This window comes from Marmota marmota, unplaced genomic scaffold, assembly GCF_001458135.2.
Source record: "Marmota marmota marmota unplaced genomic scaffold, marMar, whole genome shotgun sequence".
NCBI classification, from domain to species: domain Eukaryota; kingdom Metazoa; phylum Chordata; class Mammalia; order Rodentia; family Sciuridae; genus Marmota; species Marmota marmota.
In genome coordinates this window covers 1,748,549-1,774,320 of record NW_026000208.1, presented here as the reverse complement: position 1 = coordinate 1,774,320, position 25,772 = coordinate 1,748,549, and the positions used below count along the sequence as shown (strand labels likewise).

At 33.6% G+C, this 25,772-nt stretch overlaps 1 long non-coding RNA gene and 2 other non-coding genes across 3 annotated transcripts; all 3 read right to left on the bottom strand.

Moving 5' to 3' along the window:
* Window positions 1-22: 22 nt before the first annotated feature.
* On the bottom strand, window positions 23-24,798 carry LOC107159948. Its single transcript, XR_001505806.2, has 7 exons — window positions 22,904-24,798; window positions 22,414-22,588; window positions 18,192-18,347; window positions 4,259-4,489; window positions 3,659-3,768; window positions 1,060-1,188; window positions 23-215 (listed from the first exon to the last, which is right to left on the bottom strand). It is a non-coding gene; the product is annotated as an uncharacterized LOC107159948 (long non-coding RNA).
* On the bottom strand, window positions 16,101-16,167 carry LOC125612828. Its single transcript, XR_007343307.1, has one exon. It is a non-coding gene; the product is annotated as a small nucleolar RNA SNORD64 (small nucleolar RNA).
* LOC125612829 lies at window positions 22,779-22,852 on the bottom strand. The gene has a single exon (XR_007343308.1). It is a non-coding gene; the product is annotated as a small nucleolar RNA SNORD107 (small nucleolar RNA).
* Window positions 24,799-25,772: the final 974 nt, after the last annotated feature.

Below are 25,772 nucleotides of genomic sequence, written 5' to 3'. Positions count from 1 at the left end.
AGACAATTAATACAACTAAGTATTAGAATTTTCTGGGCTATATTTTAGGTCTCTTTTCAAAAACAAGTTTTCTGAGTTCAGTTCTTCTGATGAGCAAGGAGTGTCCATTGCAACACACATTAAGTATAAAGTCTTCATTCATTATGCAGAACATATTTTAGTTTTGAGGAAGAAGGTGGTAAAAACAATGGCATGCATTTCTTTCCAGTAATTCCCTGAAAGGACAAATAGAAAAATGGGAAAAGTTTAGGAGCAAACTTAGTATCATCAGCAAGGACTATAAAGTGCAACATTCATTCTATTATCAAAAATTCCTACTGGAATTTATAACAATAAGGAGATCAGATATTAGCCTTCTTTTTGTAACTTATTAATATTAACTGATCCTCTGCATATGATATGATGCTCACACTGTCTATTTGGCTGCTTAAATCTCAATGTTATCATTTATATACAGAATATTATAAAGAAAAGGTACATGGTCTATACATGTGTTTATACACACAAAAAAATAACAATGTCTAATCAAATATCAGGAAAAAATAACAATATGAAAAATAAAGAGGATGCGGGACACAGTGGCAAATGCCTGTAATCCCAGTGGCTCAGGAAGCTGAGACAGGAGGATCACCAGTTCAAAGCCAGCCTCAACAAAAAGTGAGGCACTAAGCAACTCAGTGAGACCTTGTCCTAAATAAAATACAAAATAGGGCTGATGATGTGGCTCAGTGGTTGAGTGCCTCTGAATTCAATCCTTGATTCCCACCCCTCAAAAAAATATTTCTGTTAAAAAAAATGAGAGAGAGGCTTTGATGGAGCTATAAAGAGAACATAACATAAAAATCATGTGAACGTTGTTAAAAAAGGGTTGACCCACAACACAATAGTTGACACCATATAAAACTGTTTCAGGATATTCAACCTCAACACATGCTACTGCAAACTAGTAACATCAAAGAGCCATTAAACTTAGGAAAAACAGGCTATATAAATAAACTTATATCACTAAAGCACCCCATTCCCCACCAAATGGGCAGTCAGTGGCCCTTATAGTCATACCGCCAAGTGAGAGATAGGAGTGAAGAACACATGAATTAAATTACTCCAACAGATCTTTCATTGCTAGTACATATCATTCACAGGATTAAAACCAAGGATGACAGAAGTATTCTTTCTTGAAACTATCATCTGTTAACAAGAAAAACAAAACAATTTAAGCATATCACTCTGAAGAACTGCTAAGGTAGTAGGGTAAGTGGATATTCATGTTTAATATTTTTAGAAATGTCAGTTAACAGTTACAAGTACTGTCTTGTTAATCAACCCTACAGCTGAGTTAACTTTAACATAAGTCATGATTCACTACTTCAGTTAGCAATTATGCTGGTTTCCATAAAATTATCTTTTTGTCATAGTACTGTTATTTGCAAAAGCAAATATATTATCAATTTCTTTTTGTTGTTGTTACTTTATGGAATTAGTTATGTTGTTTTTGTTTTGTTTTAATTTTTGTTATGTTGTTTTTGTTTTGTTTTAATTTTTGTTTTGGGGTAGCAGGGATTGAACTCCGGAGCACTCAACCACTGAGCCACATCTCTAGCCCTATTTTGTATTTTATGGAGACAGGGTCTCACTGAGTTGCTTAGTGCCTCACCGAATTGCTGAGGATGGCTTTGAACTCAGGATCCTCCTGCCTCCATCTCCCAAGCCACTGGGATTATAGGCATGAGCTACCACGCCCAGCTCAATTTCTTAATTAAACATTTGGTCACTTACTTTATGGAATTAGTTATGTTGTCATGGTTGCTAATAAGTAAAATAAACAAATGGCACACTGTGTGCACACACATAACACCTTTACTACCTTTTGATCAACTAATTCAGGGGCTGGTGAAGTAATCAGTGGCAGATTGTTTTTCCTAAAATACATAAAGCCCTGAGTTCTATCCCCCCAAACTGCAAAAAATAAAAAAAGACAAATCTATTTACCAATCAAAATCCCAATGGCATTCCTTATAGAAATAGAAAAAGCAATCATGAAATTCATCTGGAAAAATAAGAGACCCAGAGTAGGCAAAGCAATCCTTAGCAAAAAGAATGAAGCAGGTGGCATTACTATTCCAGACCTAAAACTATACTACAGAGCAATAGTAACTAAAATAGCATACTATTGGCACCAAAATAGACTTGTAGACAAATGGTACAGAACAGAGGACACAGAGACTAACCTATATAATTACAATTATCTTACATTAGACAAAGGTGCCAAAAATGTACACTGGAGAAAAGATAGTCTCTTCAACAAATCTTGCTGAGAAAACTGAAGTCCACATTTAACAAAATGAAATTAAACCTCTATTTCTCACCATGCACAAACTCAACTCAAAGTGGATCAAGGACACAGGAATTAAACCAGAGACCTTGAACCTAATGGAAGAAAAAGTAGGCCCAAAACTCATCATCATGTCGGATTAGGCCCTACTTTCTTAATAAAATTCCTGTAGTGCAAAAATTAAACCCAAGAATTAACAAATGGAATGGATTCAAACTAAAAAACTTCTTCTCAGCAAAAGGAACAATCAGTGGGGTGAATAGAGAGCCTACAGAATGGGAGCAAATCTTTACCACTTGCACATAAGATAGATTTACTAATCTCCAGGATATATAAAGAAATCAAAAGCCTTAACACCAAAAACACAAATAACCCAATCAATAAATGGGCCAAGGAAATGAACAGACATTTCTTAGAAGAAGATATACAATTAATCAACAAATATATGAAAAATGTTCAACATCTCTAGCAATTAGAGAAATGCAAATCAAAACTACTCTGAAATTTCATCTCACTCCAGTGAGAATGGTAGCTATTAAGAATGCAAACAACAATAAGTGTTGGTGAGGATGTGGGGAGAAAGGTGCACTCATACATTGCTGGTGGGACTGCAAATTGGTGCAGCCAATCCGGAAAGCAGTATGAATATTCCTTGGAAAACTGGGAATGGAACCACCATTTGACCCAGCTATCCCACTTCTCTCGGTTTATACCCAAAGGACTCAGCCATATCAATGTTTATAGCTGCACAATTCACAATAGCTAAATTAGGGATCCAACCTAGATGCCCTTCACTAGATAAATAGATAGGGAAACTTTGGCATATATACACAATGGAACATTACTCAGCATTTAAAGAGAATAAAATCACAGCATTTGCAGGTAAATTGATGAAGTTGGAGAATATAATGCTAAGTGAAGCAAGCCAATCCCCCCAAAACAAAGGCTGAATATTTTCTTTGATATGAAGATGCAGATGCATAATAGCAACTGGGGGGAGTGGGGAGCATGGGAGGAATGGAGGGATAGGGCAATGGGGAAGGAGGGGAAAGGAGGGGCAAAGGGGTAGGAAAGATGGGGGAATGAGATGGACATCATTACCCTAAGTACTTGTATAAGACATGAATGGTGTGAAAATACTTTGTGTACACCCAGTTTCTTGAAAAATTGTGCTCTATATTTATAATATGAAATGAATTGCATTCTGCCATCATGTGTAACAAATCAGAATGAAAAAAAAAATTCCACAGGTTGGTGTGTATATCAGAACTAGTTTCCTGAGCTTAGTTAATGTCTCACCTGAAAATGGCACCAGAATCTTCTTACCTATGCTTTGCAGTTAAGATGTAAAAATTAAGGACTCCAAAGGAAGATATTCCTGATGATTTCATCAGCTGTACTCAAGTTACCTTCAATATATCTCTCATTGTGAATACCTGAAAAATAAAACATTCAATGAGCAATGGAGAGATATGAACCAAGCATAAGAACATACAAATCAGGATAACATCATGTTGATCAGGCATATTCAATCAGCAAACACAATTGCAAAAAACACTTTCTATTTTAGCCAACATGGTTAGCACAAATGCCAAAAATATTCAAATATTTCCCCTGCTAATTTTGTGTGATCTATAAAATACTAAAATCTTATTTGAAATCTTTCAGCACAATGAACCAAAGGAAAAAACAAGCAAACAAACAATCCATTCTTCATTCAAATCAAAATTAAATAAGGAGGCTAGAAACAAGGTTCAGTGGTAAAGCATGTGGTTACATGCTTTTACATCAAATGCAACATCTCTACAATATCTCTAATTAGTCCCTGTAAATATGATCTTGTTATTAAAATTTACTCACTTTATAGAATTTTTAGTTCTATTTTTTACTCATTTGTTTATCAAAATACAACTGCTTGGCACCTACCTATAATTCCATCTTCTTCCTTCTTTTCTTGGATAATCCAATACTATTTATTCTCTTAAATTGCATACTCTTCATAAAATCATTGAAAAAAATCATTCACAAAGGCCTCTGGGAAGACAAAGCTGGATATGACAACCAAATGCTCCAACGATGGTGAGTTGCAAGAATGAAAATACGTACAAACTGTCTCCTTAACACTTCTTTCTTGTTTAGTTGTTCATATTTTAATACCTTTATAAAAACCAAAAGAAGGTAAAAGAAACACTCCTTCTATTCTCATCTCTCTACAGAGGACTGGTAAGTTTTTACCTTATTCTTCCAGACAATTTTTCTATTTCCATTAGACATATTCATTTTAGATTTTTTTCACGTAGCAATTTACAACTGTGGATGCATCTTTTGAATTTTAACTCATATATAAAAATGCCAACAGAATTATAAAATAACATTTTAACAATAGGAAATATTACCTCACTATAAAAATCTCATTTCCAAAATGTTTATAAATATTTTATAGTTAACCATTAATACTTCAGCTAGGACAAAGAGGCATAAGCATTCAAATCTATAACAAACAATTATTCAATATCTGTTCAACTCAAAATACTTCAAAACCTACATCAATATTGAAATATTTCTGTGCAAAAGTTACATTGATGTTGAGTAAGCTATAATAAATACAATCTTTCTTTCACTGGTTGATATTTCAGTTGTTTACATTATGTTTTTAAAGTAAACACATAATACTTTCCTCCTAGCAAATGTTTAAGTATTCCAACATTTGGAATTGGCTATTCCAATAGCCAATTATTACATTTAAAATATTTTATACCCACAGAATTTGATGATGTATACCAAATTCTATTCAAAAAATGAGGATTTATACTTTGATCAACACCAGAATTTTTATTTAAAAAAATCCTTCTTTATGTAACAGGTAACACATGACTTGTCTTTGATTATCACATACATGAATTATATATAGGTCACAAGAAAATTTCAAAAATAATATCAGAAAAACCAAACTATTCATAATTATTGTTGTTTTGTTCTCACAGGGATATACAAACATGGAAACAGATTTGGAATTCAAAGTAATAGAGCTTAGTATTACTATAAAATTATAATTAGAAATAATAATAAATTGGATTCTAGAAATATGTTCAAGCTTAAAAAATAAAAGTTTCATCATTTGTAAAATAAAAAGGCCTGGGGATATAGCGTAGTGGCAGAGCACAAGCCTATATCATTCATGAGTCTCTCGGAACAATCCCAAGCAAAAATATAAAAATTAAAGTAAAATAAAATATAAATCATTAAACAAACAAATGAGAAAAGCTGGAATGAGAAATATCCCAACTATTTAACTAAAACATGATTTTAAATGCATGTACATGCAAGTAAATTCGCAGAGAATAAAATATAGCCAGGTAACAATAATTGTACCAATCTTTTTAACTCTCTGTCTCTTTTTTAAAATGGGAATTTCCTTCTCATATCTTCTACTTGGTACCTGAGGTCAAACTGTATGCCAGGGTAATTGTTTAAATATATAATGCACACAAACAGCAATGATCCTGATCAGTGAGGAGATACAGACAATTTAACTATTGCTCTCTCACAAAACAGCAAAATGTTTGTCTTTATATTAATTAACCAATGGACTGTAAAAGCATTTACAGCAATCAATTTAACTATGGAGTTTTACAATGAAATATTTACAAATTTATACTTTCTTGAGACCCAGAGCACCTGGCAAAACTAGTTATTTTCAAATGACAAGGGTAACTGGTATTTACAAAGTTGTCTTGAATTTTGTCATGCAGTCCAAAAACATATAATACTATATTAAGTCGAAGAGGTAGAAGGAAATTTTTCTTATAAAAGGCATTTTCTACAATGATTATAAAAATACTATTAAAATGTAGCAAATACAACTACAAACTTATTAAGTTTTAAGTATATAATACAAGCAAATAACTATGGTTAAAATGTATTTTTTTTCTTTTGATGGAAACTCAAAAGCTTAAAATACACATATTTTAACCTTTTCCTTCCCATAACTCAATAAACAGATATTTAATAAAACCCACAACTTTATGTATTTCATTGGCAAAAAATTTCAAAAAAACAATCAAATCATGAAATTTTACAATGACTTATTTACAAAATTATACTTTGTGAGACTCTATACATCTAGAAGGACAACTAGATGTTGAAAATTAAAATTTTGGCTTTACCATTATTTACAAAGTTGTCTTGAATATTGTCATGCAACCAAGGGAACACATACAGAACATTGTATAGTTCCAAGAGGTAGTACAAACTCTCTTTAATCATTTATATCTTGAATGTTGACAGCAAAGGGGAAAAAAAGATATAAGGAAGCTTGGAACATCCAGAAAAGACGACTGGATTTAACTGTTATTTCATCTGAGTATTTTTAAATATGCAATTCATACATGGCAAACTGTAGACTTCCATGGAAATGGAGTTAATTGCATAGTGTCTTCCTATTTTCTTATCTTCTCCTTCTAACATCTATATTAATATATGATAAATTTTTCTAGCTCTAAGAGCTACTTATGAATAACCAATTTAACTGCCACATTAACCAAAAATGACCATAGCACTACTAATTTTATGGATTTACAAAATTTATACTTGTGAGACGCTAGAAATACATGTTTGAAATAAAAAAAAAATATTTCCCCATTATTTATAAAGTTGTGGTTTTTTTGCCATGTAGTAAAAAAAAGAACCACATAATTTAGACATTCTATAAAACACGTAAAAAGAAAGAATTGCATCACGAACGTAAGTTTAGCAAAATAAGATATGTCTACTTATCTGTTACATAGACACATTGTATTTACATTAAATGGACACCCTGGAATGATAATCTAATTTTACTTGTAAATGTGGTAAAATACCACTATCTTCTCTAACATGACAATATATGCACTAATAACATGCAAGCACAGAAGCTTTTGTCAATGTAATGTACAAGTAATTTGTACAATCACAGAAATATATTCACGTTTTTCCAAAAGGTAAAAATAATACTTTACCATTAAAAGAAAAATATTTCTTCTTTTTCTAATTCTAATCAACTCACATGCATCTAACTAAAAAAGCTGAAATATTATAAAGCAACTATTACAGATATTTAATAAACACCCCCAAAGCTAACCACCTAATGCTGTTAAAATCATTTATAATTATTTATATTTCAACTAGTTAAACAGTTTAACAAAGTAATGGTTGCAATATATAAATGTTCACCATCTCTACCAAAACAAAAACAGAAGTAAGCAAAAGGATTGTACATGTACATGAAACTGTGATCATAAAAAAATCCATCCTTTCCACATACCTTCCAACAATAAATTTTAATATGTACAAAATTACATGGCTGTATTAATTTAAAAAGGTTATTTTCCAAAATGTACATGCATCAGCAATGCCATTCTGTGGGAAAATGTTCAAAACATATAAATGTATACTTTTTGTATATACTCTCACATCCACATACTACACATTCATGCGTGCACACACATGAACACACAGATGTGATTCTGACATTTAGTTAATTCTAGCTCAACACAGTGTGTTCATGCCTCCTCACAGACAAAAAGGCAAAAAAAAGTTAAGAGCAAAGGTAATGAATCATTTTACAAAATGACTCTAATCACAAATAATGATTCGTAACACAGAAATATGGATTGATTATTTGCAAGAAGGATTTCAGAAGTCATACATTTCTTGAAACATGTTTTAAAACGTACTAACTATATATACATATCTGTGTAAAAATTCTACTAAATAGAGGCTTGGGTTTTTGCATTTTGTTAATTGCATTTCAATTAACAAAAAAACACTTTCTGTCCTATAATTTATTTTATTTTTTTTATTTATCCTATTTATTTTATGCAAAATATATTCACAAAATGTGACAGAAAATTCTCCACATCTACAAATGTAAACAACATGTGAACATGTACATAACAACTGAAAACAAAAAAAAATGTAAACCAAAACTTGCATATATACCATGTATATATGACATGAATATATGTGTGTATCACTCATATCCATAACAGGTAGATATATAGTTATATATGCTACATATACTATAAGAACATTTCCTATCATATACCAAAATCTAAAAATTGAGGGCAATGATCCAATGACTCTTTCAATCTTTTCACAAGGAAGTCATATTAAAACCATCTCTGAACATAGGCCCAGCTGCTAAAACTCCATCCTTATATACTAAATCCATATCTTAAATTTGCTAAATTTAAAGTAGTTTAGCAATCCCTCTAAGCAATAAACAGAATCATAATCATTCCTCAAATGCAAAATATCAGACATGTTTCTTATTAGAAATATTCCCTAACAGTTTTGAGTGGCATACACATACCTCTGTCATACAAAGCCCACCTGGTTGTCAATGTTAGTGTTCATAAAGGTTGATCTCTTCTGCAACTTCATCATGAAAAGGAAAGCTCATATCATAGACATTTAACAGTGAGACATTTGCAAAACATAGATATACCCATGAGTTCTACACATATAGCAGCCTTAACAAAATTCCAGGGGCTGGAGTTGTAGCTCATGGGACAGGAGTTATAGCTCAGCAGTAGAGCACTTGCCTCATATGTGTGAGGCACTGGGTTTGATCCCCAGCACTACATATAAGTAAGGAAATAAAATAAAGGTCCATCAACAACTAATAAATAAATAAATAAATAAATAAGCAGATAAATAGAGTTCTGCATTTAACAGTTCTGTGCATGTAGTATTCCTGGAAAAAGAATACTAAATTCTTAATACCAAAGTCTAATCAAAGGAATTCAATTTACATCATTCAAAGGTAGTCTTTTCTTTAGTCATCTTTCTATATAGTTCAAACTCATGGCTAACAATCTCTATATTTAACCAAGAAAATGTCAGAAAACAGTTACATTGAGATGCTGCATAGAGTGAATTCTCAAATGTACTTTAAAAATGCTTCTAATTAATATATAAAGCATTTTTAATCTCCTTCTTTATTACTCTTAAAACACTGAAAAAAATGAACATAAAATTTATTCCATACTAAAACATTTAAGACTATATTTACCAAATGTGTTTTTGGAAATTTCCCCTAGGAAAACAGCTATTTTATCCAAGAAACCATTTTTAAAACATCCTAATAAACTCATTAACAATCAATGTGCTTGTGTTCCTCTAATTAGATTTCAGGAAAGATTAAAACAATACAAATAAAAAGAATGAAAAGTAATACATGATTAATTTCATTCTGACTCTTGTAGAATACAAGAAACTCATACACATTAGTCATTCAATTATTATATCTGCACTGAAATACTATTATGCCACCACAATTCTCCCAAGTATTTCCCTAGACTCATAAGCTTATTATTTCCTAAAAAAATAATAAAATTTGAAGATTTAGAAATGTTTTACAATACTAACAAGAGGGAAAAAAGAATATATTTGCTGTATATGCCTGCAAGTATTACATATGTAAGGTTTTAATTGCAAAGATCATTGTAAGGAAAAACAAATACTTTTGGCTTTTTTGTTTGCCTAAGGTGTAGAAGAATACAATTAAAGGTATGCAACAAATTTTATGAACCCAGGAGAATAAATAGACCAAATTTTGTGTTGTGCATGTACAGCATAATCGATCCCCTCATTATAGTTAACATGAACCAATAAAAAATTATAAAATATCTTTTGCCCAGTGCCTAACAATGGGAAGTTTCCATTTTTATTGTTGTATAATATGCTCTAAATATTTTCAACTGACGTCATTTGTGTCTTCTTTAACACTTTTAAAAAGGCCAACTTCAGATTTATAAAAAAAAAAAAAAGAATGAGTTCCATCATGTTTTTACAACTGCCACACCCGAAAGATATATTGAAGAACCTCTGGAAGCAAGGGAATTGGGTTAAAAAAAAGTAAATTGGTTTAGATGACAAAGCCTTCAGCCTTCAGCTATAGAAGCAGTACCAGAACAGTCATATAATGGAGCATGAACAGTATCTGCAATGCATAAAATTTCTAAGGAAATCCTTATTTGTATCCATCTTTTTGCCTCAGCTCTTCAGAATTAACAGTGAAATAGAATAAACTCATTTTAAGAAATATGTATTAATAAATCTATAATGACATTATCCTCAATTTTTTTCCCATTTTAGGAATAAATTTTTAATTTATTTATACTAAAATGTAATCATGTTCATATTATATAGTTTTCAGGTCACAGAATTACATATGCATTTTCATTCATTTTTATATGGTCAATTAATTATTCTTACCCACTAACACATAAACTCTGCCATATGCTTTCCAATAGCAATGCCCCCTTGATATATCTAATTAAGATCTTTCACAATGGAAAACTTCAAATGAACCCATGTTATACAACATCCTATAGATTTATTCTCCAGTGAGAAAAACTTTAAGGAATTTGAGACACCCAATAAAATGGACAACACCTTAAGAGATTATTTCCATTTCAAAAAAAAACCCAACTAGAAATCTGGAAGCATACCTTTTTAATTGATGAAATAGGCAACTTAAAAACCATGCAATTTTCCCCACTTTTTTTATTCTAGCATCATGGTACAATAAAAAAGACCTGATTCTTGACCTAACCCCTAACAAAGAATAGGATAAAACAGGGTAAAGCTGAAGGGCAAACTTGGCCTTCATTTCACTAGAGGGCAAAATTCTTACACCTACTATTCATTCATGTATTAATTCTATCAATAATTTTGATAGAGTATACCAATGAAACAAAAATTAATTAATTGGTAAAATTAATTATACCAATTGTGTCAGCCCTTTGTGACAGAGGGCAGGAAAAAAAGGACACTATGTCCTCTGGTGATTCCTTAATGTTTTCATTTTCCTCATAAAGTAAAGAAAAGTCTACAACCTCTTCAAACTACATTTCTAAATTTTGCCATGTAATCATCTCACACAAATTAAATAACAAGGCTTATATGAAAGTGTCATTATGACTTCAACAATTTCTAATGGATGCATTTGTTATTTTTGTTCCAATAGCACTCTGGGCCACAAGACACTTGGCAGATAAAATGCCTAATTGGTCTATATAATTTGAATTCAGTGTCTAGGCAAGTTCATTAAAGAGAGTTTTACCTAATACATAAGTTAACCACAAATTACAAGATCAACCTACAAAATAATTGCAGTAACTTATTCTCAGAAAAGGGACGAATTTATTCAATTCAAGTCAATGTAAAAGTAAGTAAGTTTCTTTGTTTCAAGTTTGGATATATTATTCAGCTGTCGTTATTATGGGAAATAACTGACTTGTCCTGAATATATCCATATTATTTACAACTTCTAATCTTGATCTGAATATATCCATATTATTTACAACTTCTAATCTCTGTAGTGACTAATTTTACAAAGTTTCTAAGAAAACAGACTATTGTAACACTATTCTCATAGAGAACTACCATTAGAAGATACTAATGAAGTCAGATCCAAAGGAAATAAAATCACTGCATCAAAGAGACTCCTATATTCTCATGATCATTCTAGTACTATTCAGAAGATCCAACATATGCAATCAAATGAGTCGTCCATCAGAAGTTAGATGAAGAAAATGTGGTGTGTACATGACTCTGTGTGTGTATACTTTTTTACATTCATAAAAAAAGGTAAAATCATGTGATTTATGTCAACATGGATGGGAAGAGATAGTGTTCTACAGCCCAGTAGGCTTACTGTTATAGTATGGATATGAGGTGTCCCCCAAAACTCCTGTGTCCCTGCAGGAATAATAAGAGGTGAAACGATTAGATTGGGAGACCTGTAATCCAAATCAATCCCCCTTAGTTTGAATGGACTGACTGGATAATAACTGTAAGCAGATGGGGTATAGCTAGAAGAGGGGAGTCACTGGGGGTGTGGCTTGGAAGTTTTCATCTTCACTGTGTTCCCCCTTCCATCTTCTCCTTTTCTATTTCCTGATGGCTGCATAAGCTGAGCAGTTTTCTTCTGGGGGCATTCTGGTCGTGATACTCCACCTCATCTTGGGGATCAAAGCAGTGGACTCAGCCAAAGACAAACTGAACCTTTGGACTTGTGAGCCAAAATAAAATTTCACTCTGCTAGGTTGTTTTTGTCAGGTATTTTTGTCACAGCAATGTAAAGCTAAGACAGTAACTATAGTTAACAAGTTTAATATATATTTTATAATAAAGAACTTGAAGAAAATATTTCAAACGCCTCCAAAACAAAGAAATTATAAATACTGGAGACAGAAATGCTAATTATTCTGCCAGATATATTAGCACATGCTTACAATCCAGCTAATCAGGAGGTTGAGGCACAAAGATACCAAACTCAAGGCCAGCCTGGCAACTTAGCTGGACCATGTCTGAAAAACAAATAAGGGATCGGAGTGTATCTCAGTGGCCCTGGTTTCAACTCCTAATACCAAAAAAGAAAAAAAAAAAACCACTAATTACTCTGATATGATAATTATATCCTATATTCATGTTTTCAAATTTTCTTACTGAATCTTCATAAATGTGTACAATTACTGTATGATAATATTTTTAGAAAAAATTAAAAATACATTGAAAAAATTTAAAGCCACTATTATATGATGAGTGCGCTAAATAAATAAAAGTATATAATATGGTAGGAAAATTTAATATTTCTTGTAAATTTATTGATTTCTGAAATTTTTTTAACCAAAAAATTATGGGTGAAAGTCTTTTTTTTGTGAAGTGTGTTTAATTAAACTGGATTTAGAATTGTGGTGGATTCAAAGTTAATCTAATTTTAATCTAGCATTTGAACAGCTGATTTATTTTTAGGAAAACAATAAAAAGCTTTCATCTTCAAATTAGTTAGGACAACTTTCAAACTCCATTTATCATTTCCTCAATTACAAACATGCTATAAGAATACCTTACATTGCATTGTCCACATCTATATAAATTAAGTCATATTAAATATTATGTTAAAGCAATCAAATGTTATGTCAGTTTTCATAGAGTTAATATCACTGTGTTTACATTTGTTTGGAAGTGTTTGGGATCAAACCCAGGGCTTTGCACCTATTAGGCAGCCACTCTAACACTGACCTACATCAACACACTGTCTCTGGGTACACACTAATGACAACTTTTATTCTTTCTACCTTTTTCCCTTTAATTATTTTTGTCCAGGGATTTATGCATAGCTATTCTTGCAGTCAGATAAACAAATGTCTATTGCTTTAAGCATAGAAGACATATCATAAGATCACCAGGAGACTGAATGTAAAAAAAAAATCAACAAAGACAAAAAATTAATTAATTAATTAATTAATTAAGTCATATAAAAGCACATTCAGAAAATGAAAACTCCATCCTGAACACAACCACCCCATTGTTCTCTAAGTGTTGTGCCTAGGAACAATACCATCTGCCAACTTATTAAAAATCTAATTTCACATCTATACCTAATGAAAAGCAGAAATTCCAAAACTGGGACCCAGAAAACTGTTTTAATAAGCTCTCCTCCAAGTAATTCATATGCACATTAAATTTTGAAAAGCTCCAATTTAATCAAAGCTGTCTAGAAATGCCCTTTACCCATTCCAATACAGATACTTGATCAGCAAATCTTGCTAGTCACAGTAATGTTAAGACACTCCCTTATATAGTCACCTCAAAAGAGGGCACAGAAAAGGGGGCTGAGACTCACCCTCTGAAGAAAAACAAATATTGCCATGTAAATGATGACTGACTTCTCAACTGCATCACTGTTACAAAATACAAATATAAGTTCTTTCAATGCCAAAAAGTGAAACATCCTAATATTACTCTAAATTTACATATCTACCTTTATAACAATTTAAGGACATGCTCCAACCTCTGTATACTTAGATTCTATATTTCCTTTCCCCCATCCATCAATGCACTCAACAATCTATTACTAATTCTTGCCTTCTATTACTCTTTGCCAAATTATTCTACTGTAAATTAGCTGGACTGGAAATTCCCTGGCAGAGATGAAAATCATCATCAGGTTGAAGAAACTATCCCCAAACCACAAAAACAAATTGTTCATCTCTTCCACAGATTCTTATTTGTGGAGAATTTTCTTCAGGTCATCTGTACAGAAGAACTACCAACCAAATAAAGTTATTTGGATGAAGCTTATACAACAAAGACTACAGTGTCCACTCTCAATTGCATCAAATATTACAAGTTCAAAGAACCTACACATATATACACTACACCTCAACAGATCCTACACTTGTTCCTTTCCTTTCTCACTCAACAGAACACTTTTACTTCCATCAAGTGGAACGGTAGCTCAACTTTCTCAATTGACCCAATATATTGCTATTAGTCAAGATCAAAAATACTATGATAAATCAAAGTTGAATATGCAAAACTGGAAAAATGGCTCAATAAAAGAAAAATCCAGAAAAAAATCCTTGTTTACCTTACTTTTAAATGAATGTTCATTTCTCCATACCCCAAATAACTTTTTGACACCCTAATTTTTATACAGTTACAATATTTATACTGATATTGTTCATTAGTATACATATATTTATATACATACATAAAACTCATGTAGACTCTAGCAATTGAGATGACTATTTGAGGATAGAGTCTTAATATCTACAACCATCTGTGCTAGATTTTTAAACAGGTTTTTTCTAAATTAACTATTTAATTACCTTATCCTACATTGTCAACTACAGGTAACAAACAATGTATCACTCCTACAATAAAAGGTAAATATTAACATGCCAGTGCATGGCTATAATTCCAGCTACTCAGGAGGCTAAGAAAGGAGAACAACCTTTGAGACTTAGCAAAACTCTGTTAAAAAAAAAAAAAGGAAAAGGGCTGGGGATGTAGCTCAGTGCGAAAGCAACTTGGAGTTTAATCCTCAGGAAATCCTCTCCAAAAGGATGCAGGAATTAGTTGAAAGATCATCTAATGGCCAATAATCAAACAATTCAAGCATCAGTATAATTAAAGTATGCAAGTAGTACACAAAATAATGTCTACCTGGGTTCAGCACCCAATATCATAAAACAAGTAAATATAAAAGGATACAATGAGATAAAATACATAACTCAAGAAATTAATATTTAGCAAATCTTTATCTTGTGTGACCAGCATCACCAACAAAATACCAATTTCATTCCCTTAACTACATCACAGTCCAAACTTCTAAGATTCCATACTGCCAAGATACAGAAAAAGACATTAAAAGTAGAACCAGATCGCTGAGGATACAGCTCAGTTAGCCCTTGGTCACATGTCCAAGACCTTAAGTTCAAACCCCAAATTGACTCTGTATATACCTTAAGCATGTGCAAAAGCTATAAATTAACTTTATCATAAACTATACATAATAAACCATCAATTTTCTATTCAACTGGTAAATATAGAAACTACTTCACAGTTACTAGAAAAATGCTTATGAAATGTTCACAGACGTTTGAACCTAAGTGATGCTAGTAAGGGGGTAGGGATACATAGTACCTTCCAAGTCCTTATTCTCCTCAATTTATCACTTGAAACACATAATGGAAAAGAGAAATTTGAAATTTATCAAGACTATGAATATAGAAGCACTCTACAAAAAAAACTATACTAATATAACCACTTTTGTCTACTGAACTGCAAAAAAAAAAAAAAAAAATCTACCAGTCCAGTCCATTCTCCTTTACCAGAAAGTATTGATAAGAAAAACCTTGTGAAATTTACATTTTAAAAACTTACATTCAGAATATTTCTGTCCTAAATCCTTAAAAATGACACTTAGGCTGGACCTCAGAGTAAACATATTGAGCTTCACTTCATCATGCTCAGTAAACATAGCTCATCATAAATCCAGCCAAGGTCTTTACCAAAGTCTCTCTTAAAATCTAACTTTAAAAAGAAATAAAAAGAATGGGACTGGGGTTGTATAGGCCAGGGCTATAATGCATAGTAGCATTTAATAGATCCCATGTTCAAACCCTAGCACAAAAAAAAAAAAAATCAAAAAAAATTTAACATATAGAAAGTATCTCTATGCATAGACAGTCCTCTTATCTGGTAAAATGATTGCCTTTACTTGGCAAAGGATATGAAAACAATGTAATAGACTGATGCAGAATTAAGGGGACAATAGTAAGAAACAAAAAAAAATCAGCAGGCATACAGGCAGAGAGACATACTGACACAAATATGCACACACAAAACAATGTACCTTAAGATTGAGATCTTTTGTTTTGTATAACTAAGTTCACTTTCTCTTCTCCCAACATTACAACCCCAGTACTGGAGAGAGAATACATGGGTGCTTTATCACTGAACAATATCCTGACCATTTTTTCTTTTTATTTTGAGATAGGGTCCTGCCAAATTGCTGAGGCTGGCCTTGAATTCATAATCCTCCTGCTTTGGCCTCCTGAGTACCTGGGATTACAGGTGTGTATCACCATGCTCAATTCTGAATCTAGTGTTTTATAATCAACTTCCATAAGCAAATTGTCCTATAAACTGAAATAGGAATATTCAAATGTCACCACAGACGGATACAGTACCAACAACTGTCTGTTCTCCCCCAATAACTTATTATCAATGAATTTGAGGGCAAAGCATATAAATTAAAACCCCAAAAATATTCCAGATTAAGTATAAATCAATAGTATGAAAGGAGAAAGGTAGATGTCAAAACAAAAACAAAGCAGTTCAAAGAGATGAAGCAAAAGTTCAATAAAACAATTCTGAAGGAGTTCTCAGTCAACTTCTAACATCTCTGATACAAAAGTGTTATGGTAAACTGGCCAACTTTTATTATGGAAATAATAGACCCCATGCTACTACTTTGGATATATATCTCCTAGAAGACATTAATGTGTGATTACAGGAACTGTTTATTTCAACTGTAGAAGTGTTACAGTAGGCAGACAGGTAGATATGAGGCAAGGGTAGATATGGGGAAAGAAATCTGGGATCCACCCCTGCTGGTCATTATGCCTCCTAGGAACCACTCCTTATAGTCCACTCACAGACAGACAATAAATTTTATAGATTCCCAAATTTCTCAATGGAAAGGACAAAGAAAACTGATCTCTGGGCCTGGATGACCCAAGAAAAAACTGCAAATACCCAGTAAAAGCATCTAATGTCATAACTCCCCAGGGTGAGGGATGGCTCATCCAGTAGATCATATGCCTAGAATAAAGGACACCTCTCACATACTCTTTTGTCTTTCTTTTCCAGATGGCTACCCAGATGTCCATACATCAAGACTCACCGCTCAGGTGCAGCATCTTAAAAAATTAACATAAATCTGACCCTCAAGCATTCAAAAAAAAAGCTAATTTTATTTTGCCTAGAAACTTGGCCATAAAATAGAGAGGAGATAAACAAACATGGCCTGAACTTGGAAACATTAACGCTAATACCATGCTTTTTCTGCTGCAACCAAGGAATGTCAAAAGAAGTTCCATATGTTCAGGATTTCATGGCCTTGAGAGACAGTGAGTGAAGACCTCTGTAAATGAACCCAACGATTATGATTTTCTTGAAATTCTACATTCCCATCCATAGCCCAATATGAGAAATAAGAGCCATAAGTGACCCACTCTAAGATGCCTTTAACTACCACAGTAGAGCCCGTCACTCATAACTGGGAAAAGTACAATCAGGTCTTAGATATTCCTGACCACTTTAGTCAGGACCCCTCAATCTCCAGGACCTGTCATCTATAAGAGGTTGAAGGGCTAACAGCTCAATGTTTCATTAACCATATTCCATTAACCATTCAAAATCTCAGACAGGTAAAGGAAGACCTGGGAAGATTCTCAGTTGATCCTGAAAGGCTTACTGAGGAATTACAAAGGTTAAATGTCTCTTTAAACTATACCTGGAGGGACATAAGTATCCCGAATCAGACTCTCAAGCAGAAAGTTGCAATAGGGCATGCTGCAATATGAAGACGGGACTCATCTGACAAATTGTTAATTTCCCATAGTGGCAACTGATGTTCCTTCACCATAACTCCAGCAGGATTATAACACCACTGAGGAGATACAAAGGAGAAATCACATGGTTCTATTTATATTAGAATATAAAAAACATTCACATCAAACCTGTGAACAGGGGCTGGTGCTGTGGTAGAGTGCTTGCCTTGCATGCATGAGGCCATGGGTTTGATCTTCAGCACCACATATATACACAATGGAATATTACTTAGCAATAAAAGAGAATAAAATCATGGCATTTGCAGGTAAATGGATGGAGTTACAGAAGATAATGTAAGTGAAGTTAGCCAATCCCCAAAAAACCAAATGCCGAATGTTTTCTTTGATATAAGGAAGCTGATTCATAGGATAGGGAGTGGAAGCATGGGAGGAATAGAGGAACTCTAGCATGGGGTTATTAATGAGGGTGGAATGTGATGATCATTATTATTCAAAGTACAGGTATGAAGTCACGAATTGGTGTGAATATACTGTGTATACAACTGGAGATATGAAAAATTGTGCTCTATGTGTGTAATAAGAATTGTAATGCAATCCGCTGTCGTATATAAACAAAACATTTTTAAAAAATTACCTCGTGACTTTCACAGAAGACATATACCACACATCAAATTCATAGCTTATTAGAAAATCAAAGAGCCCCACTGGCTTACAGATGTCAGGTTACTCAAGTATCAGTCAATCCTTTTAGAAACTTGACATCACTTTATAGAGATGGACTTCTTTAAATCCAACTATCCTGTTGTGTATTCTGGGGGACCAAGTGTCTTTTCATTCTTGTAATAAGTGACCTAATATGCATGAGCCAAAATGATTTACAGGGCTCCACATGTTAGCTGATTTGGACATAGTCTAGTTCTCTAATGGAAGTAGATTTGTATAGGAGGGTATCAGAGATGGAAGCTATACAATTTTGTTCCTCCTTCAAAGATACCACTGAGGCAGAGGCAAATTCTTCCAGGAAACTCAAACCAATAGGCGGATTGAAAGCTTTCACCAGGGTTTTGGAGCTAGAAAAAGGCCAAAGGGTCATCATGTACTCAAATTATAGACACTTATTTTGGGTGGTTCACACCCATGTAGTTATTTGGAAAGAATGGGGCTACTTGACTTTAAAATTACCTAATCAAATATGGACCCCAAAACATAAGACTTTGAGAGTTAGTATAGTGCACTTGCCCAAGGAAGCATCAGGAACATGAGAACAAAAATCATGAGGAAGCACAGGGCAATAAAAGTTCATGCATGACCATCTAGAAGAGTACCATTATAGAAGTCCTCATCTCTATCCTCTGTGAAAAGCTGTCCACATCCCAATATACCCAAGAGGGGGAAAAATTGGATGTCACAGGAAATTATCTAACACCTGAACCATGAAGAATGGTACAGAGGGCTGGGGCTGTAGCACAGTGGTAGAGCACTTGCTTAGCATGCATGAGGCACTGGGTTTGATCGTCAGCACCACATAAAAATAAAATAAAGGCATTTTATCCATTTACAACTATAAAAATTTTTTTAAAAAGAATGGTACAGAGTAAACTAATCTACATTCCTTAGTCCATCCAATAGAAGTTTATAAAAGGCTTATATGATACTTGCCATTTGTGCCAAGAAAGTCTCTACCAAATATGTAAGAGATTATTCACAGGCAAAGAACTCTCTTTAGAACATATGAGTTTGATGGTCATGCCACCTTTGCAACCAAAATAACCCTCAGGGAACTAGGCTTCACCTCCTACTTCAGCCCATGCAATGCCAAGGCACATGCCCAGCAGAAGACCAGAAACCAAATTTCACTCATCTACGCACTTCCAAAGGCTATAAATTTCTACTGGTTTTTATAGACAACTTCACAAAAATGAGTAAAATTCTTTCCTGTGAAGACAAATTGATCCCTGAAGTATAAAATCCTTACTAAAGGAGACCATCCCCAGGTTTAAGCTAATTTGATCTCTCCAAAGAGACAATGGATCCTCCTTCATCTCTCAGATTACTCAGCAGATGATAAAGATCCTAAGAATTAAATATTTCCACCATTCTTACCAGAGATATTATTCAGGAGAAGCAGAGTGGGCTAATCTTACCATAAACTGTACTCTGAGAAATCTTTGCCAAGAAACCTCGTTACCATGGTTGGAGCTTCTTCCTACAGCCCTTACATGGGTTGATTAGCTCCAAAAACTCACCTTCAGATTAGGTCCTTTTGAGATGCTATACTTATAAGGGCTGGCCTAATCCAATATATAACCTCTATAAGAAAGTTAACAGACAAGGGCCTGGCTTTAATCCCCAGCACCACAATAAATAAGTAAATAAATAAATAAATAAAAATAATAGAGTTAACAGGGCTGGGGTTGTGGCTTATTAGTAGAGTGCTTGCCTATCATACACAAGGCACTGTGTTCAATCCTCAGCATCACATAAAAATAAAGATAATTGTTTCCACCAAAAACTAAAAAATAAATAATTTTTAAAAAAGAAAGAAAGTTAACAGGCAATACACACCTATGGATGAGAAAGTGAAGGATGAGGTCAAAGAGATATTCCCTCTTTATAAGCCCAGACTTGGAAATAAGGATTCCCAGCAGATCCCTGATAAAAGAGCTATTTTACTCTTTTCCTCCCTAACCTCACAGTGGAGAAGGTGCCTGAGATTTGCTAGCTAGATTCACCACACACCCAGATGAAGCCCTAGAACTCGGTGCTTCAAAAATCAAGATTCTTGAAGCCTACTTGTAGTTGTGAGCCCATAATGGACCTAAAGTTACTTTTCAAAAGGATGACAGGTAAATAGATCCCTCATGGACTCAGAGGCCCCATGGCTTCTCATCTTCCCAGTTCTGGACATCTTCCTTGTTAACTTCATAGTTCTTTGCCTCTGCTATCTTCCTTGTGGACTAAAACCATTTTTGTTCAATATGCCTCCTACACTACTGATCTTAGTTCATTCTTAGCTTCATCCTACTCCCAGAAATGTCCTAATATACTTGCCTGCTATTGTCAAGCAGAGCTAAAAAGTTGCTAAAGACTGCCAAATCCACCTATGCCTGTGATTTCTTGCAATGCACAGACCCTTTCCTCCAAGAGAGGAGAACAACCCATCCCACTGACCCTTTTTGACTGGGCTTAGAACAAGACACTGTTGTCCCATACCTGCTATTTCAACACAACAATCTTTAACTAACTTCTCCCCAGAGGACAGGTAACTTAGTCAGTATCTTTCCTCTATCTTTTTAAGAACTCAGTAGTTTTAGGGCCATAATTGATCTCTATGATACTCATAGCCAGACCCCTTTGCAATCAATCGTCCTAATCCATACAGACTCCAGTGGGAAGATTTCTTATAAACCAATGTGTCTTGACTATCAATGTCACTGATTCCCTGAAAATATTTCACCTTCACTGAGGATTATAAACAATTTGCTTTGGAACAGCACCCAAAATTTTCAATGGCTAGCCCTTTGTACTGGGGAATGGGACCCAATTCTGTGACAGGCCACCCAGTGGATGAGCTGGTGGTACCCCATGGCTTCAACTGTATTCCATGATAAATGATAAGACGACTCCTCCTATACACTTTAAAATGCTTGATTTCCATTTTTTAACCCAAAAACATAAAAATTCCCAAGAAAACACTAAAATATTATGACAAGGCACTGTACAAAACTAGGGCTGGTTGGGCTGGGGTTGTGGCTCAGAGGTACAGTGCTTGCCTAGAACACATGAGGCACTGGGTTTGATCCTCAGTACCACATAAAAATAGAATGGGGGTTACTGTGTTCACCCAAAACCAGAACAAATATTAAAGAAAAAAAACTAGGGCTGGTAATACTAATTAATTTTAGGATATTAGATATCAGGCAGGCATGACTTCTTACCACAGATATTTCACTATAAGGAAGTAACCATAAAATATCTAAACATTCATTTTCTAACAAACATTTTAGCAGTCATTCTTCATTCATTCACTAAAATTTTTCTTATACAACTATTTTATAATGGTGTTTGGACATGAGGATCAATCACAGGCCACCAAAGAAGAAAAACACACAAATTATCCTAAAACACCAACAGGATCCATGTGAAGCCTTTTAATATACTTACTGTGATCCACAATATATGCTCGACAATATTATTCTTTCATTCCTGGACATCATTTAGAACCCTAGGACTTTAGTACTCTTTGTTTTCAATAGTTGATAGTTTCATTTGTACACATCCTTACTTCCATCTCACCAGGTGCCTGCTATCTTCTGTGATCCAAGATGTTTCCCTTTAGCTTTCAACAACATACAAAGTTCAGAAAAAAAGAATTACCTCAGAATATCAATGAAAATAAAAGACATTTGAAGAAATGGCAAAGTTCTATACTAGAAAAGGCATATCTATATGTTCTAAGTTTTTACAAAAAGCCAAGATTTTTTTCAAGAATAATGTGCTCTGTAAAGTCTAGTGAGGCACACTGACTAGATTTCAGAGTGTCAATTTAAGCTCAAATCTTGAAATCATCATATTCAGACAAGGTCCTGTGTCATCATGAACCTAGCCAAGGCCTCACAATATACTCTTACTTCTACTGATAAGGTTATATTACCTTGAAGGGTTTATGTTTCTGTCTTAAGTGCAGCTAATGTGGTTTTCAGTGTCAATTTCAGATCCAATCACTGAGTAGGATCCACACTGATGACACACCATGAAATTCAGTGACCAAATTCTTCCCAAAATTCAGTAGCCAAATCCTCTCTTCCCTTCAGTTATCAACTAAGTTGACAAAAGGATATCATAAAAGCCTGAAAAAGTTTCAACATACAAATAACACATGAGACTCAGATTTCATTCTCCTACCACAAAAAAATTAAATAATCATGATAATATGCCTTGCTTTATTTCAGAATATTCACATACTGAGATTATGTGTACAAACAGGACCAAGGGAACTAATATGCAATTATGAGTAAGACAGTAAGATCAAATAGATAACAAGCACTTTAAATTTTCACCCATTATATAAGTAATGGCTGTAACCTACTGCTTGTTGAAATTCAATAAAGATAATAGTTGAGGTTAACATACTAACAACAGCGTATTGTTTTCTTTTTGGGGGGTGGTGGGAGGTGCCAGGGATTGAATTCAAGGGCACTCAACCACTGAGCCACATACACAGACCTTTTTTGTATTTTATTTAGAGACAGTGTGTCAGTGAGTTGCTTAGCACCTCACTGTTGCTGAGGCTGGCTTTGAAGTTGCAGTCCTCCTGCTTGAGCTCCCAAGCTTTTGGGATTATAGGCATGAGCCACTACACCTGGCACTATATTTTCTAATCTTTGAAACAAGATGTTCAAAGTATACTCATTGACATGTATGACTAAAAATAATAAAAATACCAAAAGATGATTGTGAAAATTCCAAATAACACTATTATCATATTGTACATAAATCAGTTCCCATCTTAATAGTGTATTATAAGGAATAACCTCTAACAAACCAAATCCCCAATGCATACACTTCTGACTTCTAAAATCTGACATGATGTAAAAAATGAACTAATGAGGTTAAGAAAGTAGAGGGTTCTCGGGCTGGGGATGTGGCTCAAGCGGTAACGCGCTTGCCTGGCATGTGCTGGGCGCTGGGTTCGATCCTCAGCACCACATACAAATAAAATAAAGATGTTGTGTCCACCGAAAACTGAAAAATAAATGTTAAAAAAAAATCTCTCTCTCTCTCTCTTAAAAAAAAAAAAGAAAGAAAGTAGAGGGTTCCCAAGGTAACTCTCAAAACTCTTTAAGGAGCAATTCAAATGACCTATGAATATATTATACCATAAACACTACATAACCAACTTTAACACAGCAGTTAAAAGTAATACCCCAGAATTCTATTTCAAACTAATATTCAAACCACTATGAAAAAACTTATCAAACATTATATACAACTTTAATCTATGGAGTCATTAGTAACCATGCAAATCAGGATATCAGAAAATTATTGTCTACTTATTTCAGATGTGACATAAATTCACTTGAATATCAGAATGTAGGATGATTTCTTTGTTTTTGTTTTGAATTGAAGCCAGGGGTGCTCTATCATTGAACTCTATCCTCATTATCAGCCCCACTGTTTTGTTTTTGCTGAGACAGCATGTGGCTAAGTTACTGCAGCTGGCCTAGAACTTGAAGTCCACAGGCATGCACCACCATATCTGGCAATGATTTATAAGTATTTATTAACAAGGATGTTTGAAGACTGATGTCAATATATGTCCCTAATGGAACTCTAAAGAAGCATAGATCTGGCAGTATAAAGCAAAATATTGATATATTTATCTAAATCCACTCAAGTATATGAAAATATTATGTCCCAAGTCATCTTCTAGTATATAACCTACAAATAGGGGTCTTGAAAAGTCCAAGAAACTTCAGGCAAAAATGAGTAGTATTCTCACAATCCAAAATAACTATCAGAAGTAAGCATATTACAGAGCTGGGGTTGTAGCTCAGCGGTAGAGCACTCACCTAGCACATGTAAGGCACTGGGTCTGATCCTCAGCGTCACATAAAAATAAATAAATAAAACAAATGCATTGTGTCCACTAACAACTAAAAAAAGTATTTTAAGAAAAGAAGTAAACATCTTTCAGAAAACAGAAATCTTGAAATTCATCTATAACTTGCAAAAAAGCCATTTCTAGTTAAGGGAATAGCATTAGAAAATAGAAAACCTATCACTCAAAATCTAAATAAGAGGCAAATATCCATACCAGAAGTCCTATGCAAACATGAAATATTTAGCTATAAAATAAAAAGAACTGCATTATAATAAAAAGAATTGCATTATAAATATGTTGGTTTAAAAAACAGATGGTCAGAAAACTTGTTTTCATATCACCCATATACTTCTAAGACCAAAAGTACCTATCATGTTATACACACTGTCTTAACTTAATGCTTGTTAATAAAACAAAATTGCTTTAAAATTTACCAACTCTGAAAAATAGCATCAAAAACCAATATTGCATCTGTTATGAGTTTCTTAATCAATTTAAGATTTCGCCACTTCCTTAGTGGATAGCTAGTGGTAATAAATCCTAGAAACTACCTTTAGTAGGGATAGTCACTTTGATGGTTCCTTTTCCTTGGGTGCACTTGCAAGTACATAATTGAAAGGATAGAACAGAAGACATATGTACAATCAACACTAGAAAAAATTCAATAGAAAAATAATTACAATCAAGGGTTGGGCTCAGTTGTACAGTGCTCGACTAGCACATATGAGGCACTGGGTTCGATCCTCAGCACCACATAAAAAATAAATAAGTAAAATTAAGAAAGCATAATTACAATCAACTTACCATTCTTTATGTAGTTAACACAAATCTCTAATAGCAGTACACAAGGAATTAGTTTCCTACCATCAATATGGGTAATTCACTCACTACCTATTAAAAATCTTAGCAGCAAAATCAC